General features: G+C 26.1%; 1 protein-coding gene and 1 long non-coding RNA gene across 2 annotated transcripts in view; one reads left to right on the top strand and one right to left on the bottom strand.

Moving 5' to 3' along the window:
* LOC126307608 (uncharacterized) overlaps positions 1-20,550 on the bottom strand; it is a 112,888-nt gene that overhangs the window by 38,920 nt on the left and 53,418 nt on the right. The gene's annotated exons all lie outside the window — the stretch shown is intronic.
* Positions 2,356-19,287, top strand: LOC126307609 (uncharacterized). The gene is made up of 2 exons (XR_007553645.1): positions 2,356-3,114; positions 18,729-19,287. It is a non-coding gene; the product is annotated as an uncharacterized LOC126307609 (long non-coding RNA).

Below are 20,550 nucleotides of genomic sequence, written 5' to 3'. Positions count from 1 at the left end.
TTAAACCTCCTATTGCCCCAATAATAATTCTTAAGATAATAATTGTTCAAATAAAAGTTCTTAATTGAATACAATAAGATAAGACCATTATTGGGGCGATTTTTTGTCATGTTATTAATGTTAAACAATTATTTCATCTTGATGCTCCTATAACTTCTGGAAATCAGAAATGGAAAGGTGCAGCTCCAATCTTTAATAATAGTCTAGATCTAATTATTATTGATGGGATAAATTCTGTTTCCCATCCCATGGGATATTTTATTTGAATCAGCAAAATTGAAAATAATAATATTGTCGATGCTATTGCTTGGACAATAAAATATTTAATTGATGATTCATTTATTATTATATTTTTATTTCTTGTTAGGAGCGGAATAAATGAAAGTAAGTTGATCTCAAGTCCTATTCAAACCCCAAATCAGGAATTTGATGAAATGGACAGGATCGTTCCTATCATTAATGTTGATAGGAAGAGAAGTTTTGTAGAGTTGTTGGTCATTAAAAAGGAGAGGATTGATACCTCTATAAATGGGGTATGAACCCATTAGCTTGTTTAGCTTACCTTTTTACATTAAGGTGTATGATGCACGTTAGTTTTTGATACTAAAGGAGGTAGTTTAATTCTATCTTATGTAATTTTAATGAAGGTAATTTTATTTACTTTATTTACCCTATCAAGGTAACCCTTTAATCAGGCACTTCATTTATTTAATATATAAAACGAAAGCTTTTTTTTGAAATTCTTTTATGTATTATTTTGTTTAATTAGGATTAATTTATCCTGCTCATTTTATTTTTATATATATATATATATATATATATATATATATAATAAATAATTTATATTAATATATTACATTTAATTGAAATTAAAGTATTATAAGTTCATCTTACCATTATCAATTGATTATTTTAATGCAATTATTTACCTAGGATTATAGCTACTTATGTTTTTAGCTTAAAATAGGTTATTATAATATAATATATATAATAATATGTAATTTAATATTTAATATTATTACAATTGGATATAATAAATAAAATTATTAATTTAAATATAAAATATTATAATTAATTTAAATAATTATATTAATTATAATAATATAATTATGTAAATTATCTATAATTAGATTATTTAACTAATATATATGAAAGTTAACTTAATATAAAAAAGAATTCATATTAATAACATATTATATTAAATTACATAATTGTATAAAATATATTTATTATATTATTTAATCTTTCTTTATTTATTAGTGAAAAGAAAGATTAAATAAGAAAGAATATAATACATTTATTGCTATACATGTTCCATATTAATCTTTAATTATATATAATAGAGAAGTTGTTGTGGTCATACATAGGTGCGTTTCTTTTTTTTTGTTAATGTTTGTGGTTTTTTTCTTTTTTTTTCTTTAAATATTTGAATCTTTTATTTTTTCCTGAATTAATAGATTTAAAATTTTCTTATTTTTTATTTTTAAAAGTTTTATTCTTGCTTGTTTATTCACTTTTTCTTTGTATTATATGTAAGTTTTGTTAGACTAAATATTCTTTTTGCAGTAATTTGATTTAATTATCAAGTGATTTTGGATTTAGCAATTGATTTAGTATTGGCATAATTCGTGCCAGCAGCCGCGGTTATACGATTGATACAAGTGAATATTATTGGTTAAAACAGTTGTTTATATTATTAGGGTTGAAATATAAATTTGTAAGGTGAAATGTTAAAATTTATTTGTGGCCCTTTTTATGAATCTGTGAATTTTAAATAATAAACTAGGATTATATACCCTATTATTTTAAATGTTAATTATATTTACCAGGGTACTATTAGTTAAGGTCTTTAAACCCAAAGAATTTGGCGGTATCTCATTCCATTCAGAGGTACCAACCCCATGATTGATAATACACGATTTACTCTACTTAATTTATTTGTTTGTATATCTCCGTTATCAGAGAATCTTTTTAGAGTTATAATTCTCAAGATTTATAATTATAAAATATTTCAGGTCAAGGTGCAGCTTATAGTTAAGAGGAGGTGGGTTACAATAGATTTTTGTTTATAACGGATTTGATAGTGAAATACTGTTAATGAAGGTGGATTTTATAGTAATTTAATTTATTTAATTTAACTGATATTGGCTCTGAGATATGTACACATCGCCCGTCGCTCTCATTATTGATTATTCTATTTTATTTTAAAGTAGCTTCAATTTAGATGAGATAAGTCGTAACATAGTAGATGTACTGGAAAGTGTATCTAGGAAGAGTTTCAAGATATAACTTATTAGTAAAGTGTTTCATTTACACTGAAAATTTTTCTGTGCAAATCAGGATATCTTCATTATTTATTTTATTATATTTATTTTTTGTTTATTTAATTATTTAATATAAATAATTTTATTGTATTTTTGTCTTAGTATATTTTATGGAATTGATTTTTTAAATTATAGTTTATTGGTAATGTAAGTGTTTTATGAAATATTATTTTAAATTTTTTTAAGTAGATTTTATTTATTGTACCTTTTGTATCAGGGTTTATAAAAATTTTAGTATTTATTTTACTTGTCTCGATTTGGGTTGATTTATAAATAATTTATAGTTAATGTATCATAATTATTATTAAATTATTTATAGAAATGAGATGTTAATCGTTTCCCAAGATATCTAGTTTCTTAAGAAAAAATTTAATTTTTTAAAGTTATTTGTTTTTATTTAATTTTTTAAGTAAAAATATTAACTTATTTATTCTTTAAGGGATAAGCTTTGAAGTTAATAACCTACAATTTATTTTATAGAAATATAATAGTAAGCTTTAAACCAGCTATCTTTAAGATTACGTTTTAGTTCATTATTTTTTATTTTGATTTTATAAATATTTTAGGTTTTTTATTAAGATTATTAATTTAATTTTAAAATTTTTGTAATAATGATAGAATTAGTATATTTATTTGTATGAAATTTTTACCTTGTGAACTTATTATAAGGAACTAGGCAAAATTGATTTCCGCCTGTTTATCAAAAACATGTCCTCTTGTTTATATTTTGAGGTCTGGCCTGCTCACTGAGCGTATTTTTAAAGAGCCGCGGTATTTTGACCGTGCAAAGGTAGCATAATCATTAGTCTCTAAATTAGTGGCTGGAATGAATGGCTTGACGAGAAATCAACTGTCTCTTAATAAATTTTTGAATTTAACTTTTGAGTCAAAAGGCTTAAATTCTTCTTTAGGACGAGAAGACCCTATAGAGCTTGACATTTTACTTTTATATAGTTTTTTGTTTGTCTTTCTATATTTAATGATGATGTTTTGTTGGGGTGACATGAAGAAAAGATAAACTCTTCATTATTATATCATTTATTTATGTTTGTTATTTTGATCCATAATTTATGATCATAAGATTAAGTTACCTTAGGGATAACAGCGTAATTGTTTTTGAGAGCTCATATCGACAAAGCAGATTGCGACCTCGATGTTGGATTAAGAAAAATTTTGGGTGCAGGAGCCCAATGATTAGGTCTGTTCGACCTTTAAATTCTTACATGATCTGAGTTCAGACCGGCGTGAGCCAGGTCGGTTTCTATCCTAAGATTGTTAATCCATATTAGTACGAAAGGACCATATGGTTAAAATATTTTTTGTTATATTGATTAATATTAATTTATTTACTATTTTGACAGATTAATGTGTTGAATTTAGAATTCATTTATGTAGATTTTTTCTACAAATAGTATTGATACTTTATGATTTATTTATATTTATTTTGAATTTTCTTTTATTGGTTATTTGTGTTTTAATTAGTGTTGCCTTTTTAACTTTATTAGAGCGTAAGGTTTTAGGTTATATTCAGATTCGAAAGGGTCCAGATAAGTTAGGTTTTGTTGGAATTCCTCAGCCATTTAGAGATGCTATTAAGTTAATTTGTAAGGAGCAGCCAATTCCTATTATATCTAATTACCTACTTTATTATTTTTCCCCTGTTTTTAATTTAATGATTTCTTTAGCCGTTTGAGTAATTTTTCCTTATTTAACTTATATGTGTTCTTTTTCTTATGGATTTTTATTTTTTTTATGTTGTACTAGATTAGGTGTTTATACTGTTATAATTGCTGGTTGATCTTCTAATTCAAATTATTCATTATTAGGTTCTCTTCGTTCTGTTGCTCAAACAATTTCTTATGAAGTTAGTTTAGCTTTAATTTTATTGTCTTTAATTATTTTAATTGTTAGTTTTAATATGTTTGATTTTATAAACAATCAGCTTTATTGTTGATTTATTATTATTTCTTTTCCTTTAGCTTTAGCTTGTTTTGCTTCTTGCTTAGCTGAAACTAATCGTACTCCTTTTGATTTTGCTGAAGGGGAATCTGAGTTAGTTTCAGGATTTAATATTGAGTATGGTGCGGGTGGTTTTACTTTAATTTTTTTAGCTGAATATACTAGAATTGTCTTCATAAGAATGTTATTGGCTTTAATTTTTTTGGGCGGTGATTTTTATTCTTTTATATTTTTTATTAAGCTTGCTATTATATCTTTTGGTTTTATTTGGGTTCGTGGAACATTACCACGGTTCCGTTATGATAAATTAATGTACTTAGCTTGAAAAAGTTTTTTACCTTTATCTTTGAATTTTTTTATTTTCTTTGTTGGTTTAAAGATTTTATTTATCTCATTTGTTTAGTGAAATTTTTTGAGAAAAGTTAATAGAAGAGTTAAACTTCTAATTTTATGTTTTCAAAACATATGCTTTTCCTAAGCTAATTAACTTTATTCCTTAATTAATTTATCTCATGCGTTTGCGACATGGACATTAATTAAGAAATATGTGAAGTAAATAATTGTTAAGATTTGACCTGTTATAATATAAGGTTCTTCAACAGGTCGTTTACCAATTCACGTTAGTAAGCATACAACAACTACTATAATTCAGAATAAAATTTGATTAATAGGGTAAAATTGAATGCCTCGGAATGGTGTTTTATTATAAAATGGTAAAATTATTAAGATTCTAATTGATAAAAATAATGCAATAACACCTCCTAACTTATTAGGGATAGATCGTAGAATTGCATATGCAAATAGGAAATATCATTCTGTTTGAATGTGAACTGGTGTTACTAATGGGTTGGCAGGTACAAAGTTATCTGGATCTCCTAATAGGTAAGGATTAATTAAACATAGTATAATTAATAATGATGTTATTATTACAAATGTAATAGAATCCTTAAAGGTAAAGTATGGATGGAATGGAATTTTTTCAATATCTCCATTTAGTCCAAGAGGATTATTAGATCCTGTTTGGTGAAGAAAAAATAAATGAATTGCTGCTATAGCAGCAATTATAAATGGTAATACAAAATGGAATGTGAAGAATCGATTTAATGTTGCATTATCAACAGCGAATCCTCCTCATACTCATTGGACTAAATCTGTTCCTAAGTATGGGATTGCTGATAATAAATTAGTAATTACTGTTGCACCTCAAAAAGATATTTGGCCTCAGGGTAAGACATATCCTATAAATGCAGTTGCTATAACTAAAAATAAAATCACTGTACCAATTATTCAGGTATGTATATATATATAAGATCCATAGTAAATTCCCCGTCCTACATGTAAGTAAATACAAATAAAAAATATAGATGCTCCATTTGCGTGTAAGGTTCGGATAATTCAACCATTATTTACGTCTCGGCAGATGTGTACTACACTACTGAATGCTATTTCAATATTTGATTTATAATGTATAGCTAAAAATAGTCCAGTTACGATTTGAATTACCAAACATAACCCTAATAGGGATCCAAAATTTCATCAAAATGAAATATTTGTTGGGGCAGGTAAGTCAATTAAAGAGTTATTAATAATTTTAATTAAAGGATGTCTTAATCGTAAGGGTTTATTCATTAGTAATTATCTTATTTTACGAATAGGTCCCTGATTAATATTGGTGATTTTAACAACTGCTAGTAGTGCTAAAAATAAATAAATTATTATTATTATTGTAATAATGAATGTTGGTCTATTATATAATTTTTCTAAAGATATTGTTATTTCTTGATAATTGATTGAATTATCAATATTTATAGTTTCGGTGTTTTTGAAAAAGTCTATAAATATAGATATATCTAGAATAATTAATATTAATATGATAAATACTCACATTATTAATGTAATAATTATAGTGATTGATTTAGGCTGAAATATTTCGTTTGATGCAATTCTTGTAATGTAAATAAATAATACTAGTATACCACCAAGAAATGTTAAAAATAAAATATATGATAATCAATATCTTTCTATTATTGTTCCTGTTATTAATCCAACTAGGAAGGTTTGAAGGATAATAAAAAGCATTATTGATATTGGGTGTCTTAATTTAATAAAATTAATATTTATTACATTTGATAATGATATAATTATTATTTTGATCATTTCAGGGGTTAGTTTATTTAAAATACCGGTTTTGGGGACCGATGATGGAAGCTTTTGCCACCTCTGAAGTTTTAAAAGTGGGGGCTGGACTTATTTCCGGTTTACAAGACCGGCGTTTTTTTTTAAACTATTAAAACTAATGTTTATATTCTCTATTTTTACTTCTTTATTGATTTATTTTGTTGGTGTTTATGTTTTTTCTTCTAAACGTAAACATTTATTAATGGTTCTTTTGAGATTAGAATATATTGTTCTTTCTTTATTTATGTTAGTTATTGTTTTTCTTATTGAGTTTGATTATGATTATTTTTTTCCTGTTTTTTTTTTAGTTTTTTCTGTTTGTGAGGGTGCTTTAGGTCTTTCTATTTTAGTTTCAATAATTCGTTCTCATGGTAATGATTTTTTTAATTCTTTTGGTTTATCTTTATGTTAAAGTATTTATTTATAACTATTTTTTTGATCCCTCTTTGTTTATTAAATAATTGTTGATGGTTGGTTCATTCTTTAATGTTTCTGTCGGGTTTTGTTTTTATAATTTGTGTTTATTCATATGCTGATTTGAATATAATTAGATATTATTTTGGTATTGATTATTTTTCTTTTAGTTTAATTTTACTTAGTTTTTGGATTTGTTCTTTAATAATCACTGCTAGAGGTTCAGTTTATTTAAGTTCATATCATTCTAATTTTTTTGTTTTTATGGTTTTGATTTTAATAATTATGCTTTATTGTTCATTTGCTAGATTAAGTCTTCTTTCTTTTTATATTTTTTTTGAGGCTAGATTAGTTCCTACTTTACTTTTAATTTTGGGTTGGGGTTATCAACCTGAGCGTTTGCAGGCTGGTGTTTATTTAATTTTTTATACTTTGGTTGCTAGATTACCTTTATTATTAGTTTTATTTAAGGTTTATGATTTTTCTAATACTTTATGTTTTCCTTTATTGGTTGATTTTGGTTCTTATTATTTTATGTTTTATGTATTTATAATTTTGGCTTTTTTAGTTAAGATACCTATGTTTTTGGTTCATTTATGACTTCCTAAGGCTCATGTAGAGGCCCCTATTTCAGGTAGAATAATTCTTGCTGGTGTTTTATTAAAGTTAGGTGGTTATGGTATTATTCGTGTTATAAAGGTTATTTCTTATTTGGGTTTAAAGTTTAAATATTTTTGATTGTCTTTAGGTTTATCTGGGGGTGTTATTGTAAGATTTATTTGTTTTCGTCAGGTTGATTTAAAGTCTTTAATTGCATATTCTTCTGTTGCTCATATAAGAATGGTTATTGGTGGATTGATGACTATGAATTGATGAGGTTGTGTAGGTTCTCTTTCTCTAATGGTTGGTCATGGTTTATGTTCTTCTGGTTTATTTTGTTTATCTAATATTATTTATGAACGTTTAGGTAGACGAAGATTATTAATTAACAAGGGTATAATTAATTTGATGCCAAGAATGGCTTTATGATGATTTCTTTTAAGATCATCAAATATGGCTGCTCCTCCTTCTTTAAATTTGGTAGGTGAAATTAGATTATTAAATAGAATTATATCTTGATCTTCTTTTAGATTCTTTGCTTTGATTTTTTTATCTTTTTTTAGAGCTGTTTATACTTTGTATATATATTCTTATTCTCAGCATGGGAATTATTATTCTGGTGTTTATACTTGTTCTCTTGGTTATTTTCGTGAATATCATCTTTTACTTTTACATTGATTGCCTTTAAATATTCTCTGTTTAAAGGGTGAATATTTCTTTGTTTAGTTTGCTTAAGTATTTTAATTAAAAATATTGTTTTGTGGAATCAATGATATGAAGTTTTTCATCTTAGGCCGTGAATTTATTTTCTATTTGTTCTTTGAGTTTTTTTTCTTTGTTTATTTCGAGAACTATAATTTTTATTTTAGGTATTTATTATTTTATAATTGATTATAGAGTTTTTGTTGAGTGAGAGCTTTTCAATTTAAATGGTTCTATAGTTGTTATAACTTTAATTTTGGATTGAATATCTCTTATTTTTATATCTTTTGTTATATATATTTCTTCTTTGGTTATTTATTATAGAGAGGATTATATATCTGGTGAAAAGAATATAAATCGTTTTATTATTATTGTTTTAATATTTATTCTTTCTATAGGTTTTTTAATTATTAGTCCTAATTTAATTAGAATTTTATTAGGTTGAGATGGTTTAGGTTTAGTTTCTTATTGTTTAGTTATTTATTATCAAAATGTAAAATCTTATAGTGCTGGTATATTAACTGCACTTTCTAATCGTATTGGTGATGTTGCTATTTTAATTTCTATTGCATGAATGTTAAATTTTGGTGGTTGAAATTATATTTATTATTATGATTTTATTTCTAATTCTTTTGAAATACAGCTCATTACTATATTAATTGTTTTAGCAGCTATAACTAAGAGAGCTCAGATTCCTTTCTCTTCATGACTTCCTGCTGCTATAGCAGCTCCTACTCCTGTTTCTGCTTTAGTTCATTCTTCTACTCTTGTTACTGCTGGTGTTTATTTATTAATTCGTTTTAGACCAATATTGGATACTTATAATTGTGGTTGATTTTTACTTTTAATTGGTTGTATAACTATATTTATGGCTGGATTGGGCGCTAATTTTGAGTTTGATTTAAAGAAGATTATTGCTCTTTCTACTTTAAGACAACTTGGTTTAATAATAAGAATTTTGACTATAGGTTATCCAAAGCTTGCATTTTTTCATTTATTGGCTCATGCTTTGTTTAAGGCATTATTATTTATATGTGCAGGTTCAATAATTCATAATTTGAAGGATTCTCAGGATATTCGTTTTATAGGATCAATTGTTAATATCATACCTTTAACTTCAGTTTGTTTTAATGTTTCTAGTTTATCTTTGTGTGGAATACCTTTTTTAGCGGGATTTTATTCAAAGGATTTAATTCTTGAGATGGTTTGTTTAAGATGAATTAATTGTTTAATTTTTTTCTTTATTTTTTTTCTACTGGTTTAACTGCTTCTTATTCTTTTCGTTTGTTTTATTATTCAATATCTGGTGATAATAATTTTTATTCTAGATTTTCTTTCGATGATAAGGGTTATTATATTTCATTTGGAATAATTGGTCTATTGTTTGTTGCTGTTTTTGGTGGTAGTCTTTTATCTTGATTAATTTTTCCTATTCCTCATGTGATTGCTTTACCTTATTATTTAAAGTTTTTAACTATTACAGTTGTTATTTTAGGTGCTTATTTAGGTTATCTTATTTCTAATTTTGATTTTTCTCATAATTTATTTTCTTTAAGTATACTTTCTTTTGTTAGATTTGCTGGTTCTATATGATTTATACCTTTTCTTTCAACTAAGTTTATTAGATATATTCCTTTAAAAATAGGTTATTATTCATCTAAGTCATTTGTTTATGGTTGAGGTGAATTACTTGGTGGTCAAGGTTTATATAGATTATTTATTTATTTAATTGGTTATATTCAAGGTTGATATGATTCTAATTTCAAGATTTATCTTTTAACTTTTATTTTTTGAATATTTATTTTGGTAATATTGTTTTTCGTTTACTTAAATAGCTTATAATTAGAGCGTGACACTGAAGATGTTAAGGAAGTATTTTTACTTTTAAGTATTTATAAATATAGATATATTATTTTTACAGTGAAAATGTAATGTTTTATTTAAACTATATAAATTCTAGAAATGTTAACGGAGTTTAACCGCTAATATAAAAAGTTAGCAGCTTTCATATTGGCTTTACATTTCCTTAATTGGAACTATTATAGTTCAATTATATTATTAACAGTAATACGCCTCTTTTTGGCTTGAATTAATAAGAATAAGGGTAGTACATACCAATCTTCCAGGTCGAAACTGACTGCAATATTTCGCTTCTTATTCTATTTAAGGTTGATTGATAATATCAATACTTTTTGAATGCAACCCAAATGTTATATTTAACTACAACCCTTTATTCTGCTCATTGTAATGCTCCTTGGTTTCATTCATGGTATAGTCCTCCTAATAGAACTAGAATAAAAAATATTGTTGATACTGTTCAGATTATAATGTCTGAAGTTTTAAAAATAATTACAATTGGTAGAATTAGTGCAATTTCTACATCAAAAATTAAAAAGATTACTGCGATTAGGAAGAATCGTATTGAGAATGGTATTCGTGCTGATCTTTTTGGATCAAACCCACATTCAACTGGTGATCTTTTTTCTCGATCATTAATTAATTTTTTTGATAGTGTTGTTGCCAGGATTATAACAATTATTGGAATAATAAATCTAATGAAAACTCTTGTTGATAGAATTAGAATTGTTTTTCTTGATTTATATCAAGTTTTCTGATTGGAAGTCAAATGTACTATTTATACTAGAAAAACAATTATCTACCTCATCAATAAATAGAGATATATAAGAATAATCATACTACGTCTACGAAGTGTCAGTATCATGCTGCTGCTTCAAATCCAAAGTGATGTCTTGGTGAAAATTGATTTATTGAGTGTCGAAGTAGACATGTTGATAAAAAGATTGTTCCAATAATTACGTGTAAACCATGGAATCCTGTTGCAACAAAGAATGTTGATCCATAAACTGCATCTGCAATGGTAAAAGGTGCTTCTCAATATTCATATGCTTGAAGTATTGTAAAGTATAGTCCTAATAACACTGTGAAGAATAATCCTTGTAGTGCTTGAGTATGATTAGATTCCATTAAACTATGATGTGCTCAAGTTACTGTTACTCCTGATGCTAAAAGAATAGCTGTATTAAGTAATGGAATTTGTATAGGGTTAAAGGGTTGAATTCCTATGGGAGGTCATAGTATTCCTAGTTCAATTGTTGGTGCTAATCTTCTTCTAAAGAATGCTCAAAAAAAAGAAACGAAAAATAATACCTCTGATGCAATAAATAAAATTATTCCTCATCATAATCCAATTGATACAAATCCTGTATGTAATCCTTTATATGTTCCTTCTCGTACTACATCTCGTCATCATTGAATTATAGTTAGTAGGGTAATTCCAAATCCAATTATGAATAAGTTAATATTAAATAGGTGGAATCATTTTGCTAGTCCTGATACTAGGACTATTGCTCCAATTGCTCCTGTTAATGGTCAAGGTCTATAGTCTACTAAGTGGAATGGGTGGTTTGAGTGAGTTGTTAACATAGGTTTAATATACTTCTCTAGAATATAGAGTTCTTAGAATTGAGAAAACATAGGCTTGAATTATTGCTACTGCTGATTCTAGAATTAATAGAAGTATTTGTCCAATAATTAGTAATGAGATTAAGTTTATTGCTATAGATGGTCCTGTGTTTCCTAATAAGGTTAATAATAAGTGTCCTGCAATTATATTTGCTGCCAACCGTACTGCTAATGTACCTGGTCGAATAACATTACTAATTGTTTCAATTAGTACTATAAATGATATTAATGCAGGCGGTGTACCTTGTGGTACAAGGTGTGTAAATATATGATTAGTATGGTTAATTCATCCAAATAATATAAATCTTAGCCATATAGGTAGGGCAATTGCAAATGTTAATGCTAAATGTCTTGTTCTAGTAAAAATATAAGGGAATAATCCTATGAAATTGTTAAATAATATTATAATAAAAATTGAGATGAAAATGAATGTTGTTCGATTAAATGATTTTGGTCCAAGAAGTGTTTTAAATTCATTATGTAAGGTTAAATTTAATTTATTTCAGATAATGTTAATTCGTGATGGTGTAAGTCAAAATAGTGATGGGATTAATAATAGTCCTAGAAATGTTCTAGTTCAATTTAATGATAAATTAAAGATGTTAGTTGAGGGGTCAAATGTTGAGAATAGATTTGTTATCATTTTCAATTTAAGTTTTTTATTTCAATTGTTCCTTTTTCTGCTCTTTTAATAAGGTTAGGTTTAAATGAGAAGAAGTTTATTTGATTAAACAAGATTAATGTAGCTGAAAATATAATGAATAGTGAGAATCATATAAGAGGGGATATTTGAGGGATTTGGATATAATTTCCCCATCAGAAGTAGTCGTTAATTTACTATTATTTGGTTTAAGAGACCATTACTTACTTTCAGTCATCTGATGAATTTCAAGGTGTACTAATTTTTTTTAGTTACTTTAGATTGACACTCTAATGTTATTTATTTTAACTAACTCCTTAAATTATCTTAGATAATCACTTAATAAATAAATTTACTGAAGTTCTTTCAATTACAATTGGTATAAATCTGTGGTTTGCTCCACAGATTTCTGAGCATTGTCCAAAGAATAATCCAGGTCGATTTATTGTGAATGTTCCTTGATTTAACCGACCTGGCGTTGCATCAATTTTAACCCCTAATGCAGGAACTGCTCATGAGTGTAGAACATCTGATGCTCTTGTTAATACTCGTACTTCTGTATTTATTGGTAGGATTGTTCGGTTATCTACATCTAGTAGTCGGAATCCATCATTTTCTAGGTCTTGTTCTGGTGTTATATAAGTGTCAAATTCTACGTCTATGAAGTCTGAATATTCATATCTTCAATATCATTGTCGTCCAATGGTTTTAATTGTAATTATTGCATCTACTGAATCATCAAGTAAATATAATAGTCGTAATGATGGAAGGGCAATAAAAATTAATGTAATTGCTGGTAAAGCTGTTCAGATTGTTTCAATTAAATGTCCATGAAGTATATTACGGTTAGTATAGGCAATAAATAATATATAACTTAGGGCATAACCTACAATTACTGTAATTAATAATAATACGACCATAGTATGATCATGAAAGAATGATAATTGCTCCATTAATGGTGAAGCTCCATCTTGAAGAGATAAATTTGATCATGTTGCCATTAATAAATATTTTCTAATAAAAGGTCAAACCTTTATTTGTAGAGCTTAAATCTACTGCACTAATCTGCCATATTAGAATCTAGAGATTAATGGTAATTCTGAGTAACTATGTTCTGCAGGAGGGTTATTTTGTAGTCATTCTGTTGATCTTCTTATGTTAGCTCTAAATATAATTGCTCGGTTTGTAATCATTCTTTCTCATATAATTACAATGAATATAATGATTCCTACAATAGAAATTGTAGACCCAATTCTTGATACTACGTTTCATGATGTATATGCGTCTGGGTAGTCAGAGTATCGTCGAGGTATTCCTGCTAATCCTAGGAAGTGTTGAGGAAAGAATGTTAAATTTACTCCAATGAATATAATTGTAAATTGGATTTTTAATCATGTATTATTTATAGTTAATCCTGTAAATAGTGGATATCATTGAATGACACCTCCTATAATTGCAAATACTGCTCCTATAGATAATACATAATGAAAGTGGGCTACTACATAATATGTATCATGTAATACAATATCAAGTGATGAATTTGCTAATACTAATCCTGTTAATCCACCAATTGTAAATAGGAAAATAAATCCTAGAGCTCATAATAATGGTGGATTGAACTTGAATTTAGTTCCATATAATGTAGCTAATCATCTAAATACCTTAATTCCTGTAGGTACAGCAATAATTATTGTTGCTGATGTAAAATATGCTCGTGTGTCAACATCCATTCCTACTGTAAATATATGATGTGCTCATACAATAAATCCTATTAGTCCAATTGATAGTATAGCATAAATTATACCTAATGTTCCAAATGATTCAATTTTTCCTCTTTCTTGACATACAATATGTGAAATAATTCCGAACCCCGGTAGAATTAAAATATAAACTTCTGGGTGTCCAAAGAATCAAAATAGATGTTGATATAGAATTGGGTCACCCCCTCCTGCAGGGTCAAAGAATGATGTATTTAAATTTCGATCTGTTAATAATATAGTAATAGCTCCTGCTGAAACTGGAAGTGAAAGAAGGAGAAGTAATGCTGTAATAGCTACAGATCATACAAATAAAGGTGTTTGATCTAAAGTTATACTTTCTGATCGTACATTAATTGCTGTTGTAATGAAATTCACTGCACCAAGAATAGATGATACACCTGCTAAGTGCAGTGAAAAAATAGCTAGATCTACAGATGCACCCCCGTGTGCAATAGCTCCTGCTAGAGGAGGGTAAACTGTTCATCCTGTACCAGCACCATTATCTACTATAGAAGATGTAAGAAGAAGGGTTAGTGAAGGTGGTAGTAATCAAAAACTTATATTATTTATTCGTGGAAATGCTATATCTGGTGCACCAATTATTAGTGGAACAAGTCAATTACCAAATCCACCAATTATAATAGGTATTACTATAAAGAAAATTATTATGAATGCGTGAGCTGTAATAATAACATTATAAATCTGGTCATCCCCAATTAGAGATCCGGGTTGGCCAAGTTCAGCACGAATAAGTATTCTTATTGATGTTCCTACTATTCCTGCTCATGCTCCAAATATGAAGTATAAAGTACCAATGTCCTTATGGTTTGTTGAGAATAATCATTTTTGCGGTAAGATGGCTGAATTTTAGGTGGTAGACTGTAAATCTACTTATGAGATGTTTTCTCTCTTATCATATTTAGGTCTTATATTCAATTATGATTCTAGACTGCAATTCTAGAGGTGTAAAATTTTACTAAGGCCTAAAAGATTATTCTTTTAATTATAACTTTGAAGGTTATTAGTTTGATTAACTTAAGTCCTTAGTATAATGAAATTAAGGTTGATGTTGAAATCAATCCTATTGTTGAAATTATTACTGTTATAGGAAGAATGATTCTTGATTTTTGGGACTTTATCTTTATAGATCACGAATTTTCTGTGTATGATATAATTAGAGCTGAGAATCTAATACGTATATAGTAGTAGAGTGTAATTGTAGTTAATACAACTATAATAGTTATAATGGTTGTTATATTGTTTTCTATTAATGATTGTATTACAATTCATTTTGGTAAGAATCCAAGGAATGGTGGTAGTCCACCTAAAGATAATAAAGATAAGAATATTATGAATTTAATTTCGGTTTTTATATTTCTGGCTGAATAAATTTGATTTATGAAAAATAAATTTATTTGCTTAAATAATAAAACTATAATTAATCTTAATAGTGAGTAAATAATGAAGTATAGTTCTCAGATGTTTTCTCTGACTGTTAATGAACTAATTATTCAACCTAGATGTCTGATTGATGAATATGCTAAAAGTTGTCGTAAGGATGTTTGATTTAAACCTCCTATTGCCCCAATAATAATTCTTAAGATAATAATTGTTCAAATAAAAGTTCTTAATTGAATACAATAAGATAAGACCATTATGGGGGCGATTTTTTGTCATGTTATTAATGTTAAACAATTATTTCATCTTGATGCTCCTATAACTTCTGGAAATCAGAAATGGAAAGGTGCAGCTCCAATCTTTAATAATAGTCTAGATCTAATTATTATTGATGGGATAAATTCTGTTTCCCATCCCATGGGATATTTTATTTGAATCAGCAAAATTGAAAATAATAATATTGTCGATGCTATTGCTTGGACAATAAAATATTTAATTGATGATTCATTTATTATTATATTTTTATTTCTTGTTAGGAGCGGAATAAATGAAAGTAAGTTGATCTCAAGTCCTATTCAAACCCCAAATCAGGAATTTGATGAAATGGACAGGATCGTTCCTATCATTAATGTTGATAGGAAGAGAAGTTTTGTAGAGTTGTTGGTCATTAAAAAGGAGAGGATTGATACCTCTATAAATGGGGTATGAACCCATTAGCTTGTTTAGCTTACCTTTTTACATTAAGGTGTATGATGCACGTTAGTTTTTGATACTAAAGGAGGTAGTTTAATTCTATCTTATGTAATTTTAATGAAGGTAATTTTATTTACTTTATTTACCCTATCAAGGTAACCCTTTAATCAGGCACTTCATTTATTTTATATATAAATCGAAAGTTTTTTTTTTAAATTCTTTTATGTATTATTTTGTTTAATTAGGATTAATTTATCCTGCTCATTTTATTTTTTATATATATATATATAATAAATAATTTATATTAATATATTACATTTAATTGAAATTAAAGTATTATAAGTTCATCTTACCATTATCAATTGATTATTTTAATGCAATTATTTACCTAGGATTATAGCTACTTATGTTTTTAGCTTAAAATAGGTTATTATAATATAATATTTATAATAATATGTAATTTAATATTTAATATTATTATAATTGGATATAATAAATAAAATTATTAATTTAAATATAAAATATTATAATTAATATAAATAATTATATTAATTATAATAATATAATTATGTAAATTATCTATAATTAGATTTTTTAACTAATATATATGTAAGTTAACTTAATATAAAAAAAGAATTCATATTAATAACATATTATATTAAATTACATAATTGTATAAAATATATTTATTATATTATTTAATCTTTATTTATTTATTAGTGAAAAGAAAGATTAAATAAGAAAGAATATAATACATTTATTGCTATACATGTTCCATATTAATCTTTAATTATATATAATAGAGAAGTTGTTGTGGTCATACATAGGGGCGTTTCTTTTTTTTTTGTTAATGTTTGTGGTTTTTTTCTTTTTTTTTCTTTAAATATTTGAATCTTTTATTTTTTCCTGAATTAATAGATTTAAAATTTTCTTATTTTTTATTTTTAAAAGTTTTATTCTTGCTTGTTTATTCACTTTTTCTTTGTATTATATGTAAGTTTTGTTAGACTAAATGTTCTTTTTGCAGTAATTTGATTTAATTATCAAGTGATTTTGGATTTAGAAATTGATTTAGTATCGGCATAATTCGTGCCAGCAGCCGCGGTTATACGATTGATACAAGTGAATATTATTGGTTAAAACAGTTGTTTATATTATTAGGGTTGAAATATAAATTTGTAAGGTGAAATGTTAAAATTTATTTGTGGCCCTTTTTATGAATCTGTGAAATTTAAATAATAAACTAGGATTAGATACCCTATTATTTTAAATGTTAATTATATTTACCAGGGTACTATTAGTTAAGGTCTTTAAACCCAAAGAATTTGGCGGTATCTCATTCCATTCAGAGGAACCTACCCCATGATTGATAATACACGATTTACTCTACTTAATTTATTTGTTTGTATATCTCCGTTATCAGAGAATCTTTTTAGAGTAATAATTCTCAAGATTTATAATTATAAAATATTTCAGGTCAAGGTGCAGCGTATAGTTAAGAGGAGGTGGGTTACAATAGATTTTTGTTTATAACGGATTTGATAGTGAAATACTGTTAATGAAGGTGGATTTGATAGTAATTTAATTTATTTAATTTAACTGATATTGGCTCTGAGATGTGTACACATCGCCCGTCGCTCTCATTATTGATTATTCTATTTTATTTTAAAGTTGCTTCAATTTAGATGAGATAAGTCGTAACATAGTAGATGTACTGGAAAGTGTATCTAGGAAGAGTTTCAAGATATAACTTATTAGTAAAGTGTTTCATTTACACTGAAAATTTTTCTGTGCAAATCAGGATATCTTGATTATTTATTTTATTATATTTATTTTTTGTTTATTTAATTATTTAATATAAATAATTTTATTGTATTTTTGTCTTAGTATATTTTATAGAATTGATTTTTTAAATTATAGTTTATTGGTGTATTGTAAGTGTTTTATGAAATATTATTTTAAATTTTTTTAAGTAGATTTTATTTATTGTACCTTTTGTATCAGGTTTTATCAAAATTTTAGTATTTATTTTACTTGTCTCGATTTGGGTTGATTTATAAATAATTTATAGTTAATGTATCATAATTATTATTAAATTATTTATAGAAATGAGATGTTAATCGTTTCCCAAGATATCTAGTTTCTTAAGAAAAAATTTAATTTTTTAAAGTTATTTGTTTTTATTTAATTTTTTAAGTAAAAATATTAACTTATTTATTCTTTAAGGGATAAGCTTTGAAGTTAATAACCATTAATTTATTTTATAGAAATATAATAGTAAGCTTTAAACCAGCTATCTTTAAGATTACGTTTTAGTTCATTATTTTTTATTTTGATTTTATAAATATTTTAGGTTTTTTATTAAGATTATTAATTTAATTTTAAAATTTTTGTAATAATGATAGAATTAGTATATTTATTTGTATGAAATTTTTACCTTGTGAACTTCTTATAAGGAACTAGGCAAAATTGATTTCCGCCTGTTTATCAAAAACATGTCCTCTTGTTTATATTTTGAGGTCTGGCCTGCTCACTGAGCGTATTTTTAAAGAGCCGCAGTATTTTGACCGTGCAAAGGTAGCATAATCATTAGTCTCTTAATTAGTGGCTGGAATGAATGGCTTGACGAGAAATCAACTGTCTCTTAATAAATTTTTGAATTTAACTTTTGAGTCAAAAGGCTTAAATTCTTCTTTAGGACGAGAAGACCATATAGAGGTTGACATTTTACTTTTATATAGTTTTTTGTTTGTCTTTCTATATTTAATGATGATGTTTTGTTGGGGTGACATGAAGAATAGATAAACTCTTCATTATTATATCATTTATTTATGTTTGTTATTTTGATCCATAATTTATGATCATAAGATTAAGTTACCTTAGGGATAACAGCGTAATTGTTTTTGAGAGCTCATATCGACAAAGCAGATTGCGACCTCGATGTTGGATTAAGAAAAATTTTGGGTGCAGGAGCCCAATGATTAGGTCTGTTCGACCTTTAAATTCTTACATGATCTGAGTTCAGACCGGCGTAAGCCAGGTCGGTTTCTATCCTAAGATTGTTAATCCATATTAGTACGAAAGGACCATATGGTTAAAATATTTTTTGTTATATTGATTAATATTAATTTATTTACTATTTTGACAGATTAATGTGTTGAAATTAGAATTCATTTATGTAGATTTTTTCTACAAATAGTATTGATACTTTATGATTTATTTATATTTACTTTGAATTTTCTTTTATTGGTTATTTGTGTTTTAATTAGTGTTGCCTTTTTAACTTTATTAGAGCGTAAGGTTTTAGGTTATATTCAGATTCGAAAGGGTCCAGATAAGGTAGGTTTTGTTTGAATTCCTCAGCCATTTAGAGATGCTATTAAGTTAATTTGTAAGGAGCAGCCAATTCCTATTATATCTAATTACCTACTTTATTATTTTTCCCCTGTTTTTAATTTAATGATTTCTTTAGCCGTTTGAGTAATTTTTCCTTATTTAACTTATATGTGTTCTTTTTCTTATGGATTTTTATTTTTTTTATGTTGTACTAGATTAGGTGTTTATACTGTTATAATTGCTGGTTGATCTTCTAATTCAAATTATTCATTATTAGGTTCTCTTCGTTCTGTTGCTCAAACAATTTCTTATGAAGTTAGTTTAGCTTTAATTTTATTGTCTTTAATTATTTTAATTGGTAGTTTTAATATGTTTGATTTTATAAACTATCAGCTTTATTGTTGATTTATTATTATTTCTTTTCCTTTAGCTTTAGCTTGTTTTGCTTCTTGCTTAGCTGAAACTAATCGTACTCCTTTTGATTTTGCTGAAGGGGAATCTGAGTTAGTTTCAGGATTTAATATTGAGTATGGTGCGGGTGGTTTTACTTTAATTTTTTTAGCTGAATATACTAGAATTGTCTTCATAAGAATGTTATTGGCTTTAATTTTTTTGGGCGGTGATTTTTATTCTTTTATATTTTTTATTAAGCTTGCTATTATATCTTTTGGTTTTATTTGGGTTCGTGGAACATTACCACGGTTCCGTTATGATAAATTAATGTACTTAGCTTGAAAAAGTTTTTTACCTTTATCTTTGAATTTTTTTATTTTCTTTGTTGGTTTAAAGATTTTATTTATCTCATTTGTTTAGTGAAATTTTTTGAGAAAAGTTAATAGAAGAGTTAAACTTCTAATTTTATGTTTTCAAAACATATGCTTTTCCTAAGCTAATTAACTTTATTCCTTAATTAATTTATCTCATGCGTTTGCGACATGGACATTAATTAAGAAATATGTGAAGTAAATAATTGTTAAGATTTGACCTGTTATAATATAAGGTTCTTCAACAGGTCGTTTACCAATTCACGTTAGTAAGCATACAACAACTACTATAATTCAGA

Source organism: Schistocerca gregaria, unplaced genomic scaffold (genome assembly GCF_023897955.1).
Source record: "Schistocerca gregaria isolate iqSchGreg1 unplaced genomic scaffold, iqSchGreg1.2 ptg000350l, whole genome shotgun sequence".
In the NCBI taxonomy this organism is placed as follows: Eukaryota; Metazoa; Arthropoda; class Insecta; order Orthoptera; family Acrididae; genus Schistocerca; species Schistocerca gregaria.
The sequence above is the reverse complement of the archived record's forward strand: the minus strand, read 5'-3'. Positions and strand labels throughout refer to the sequence as shown.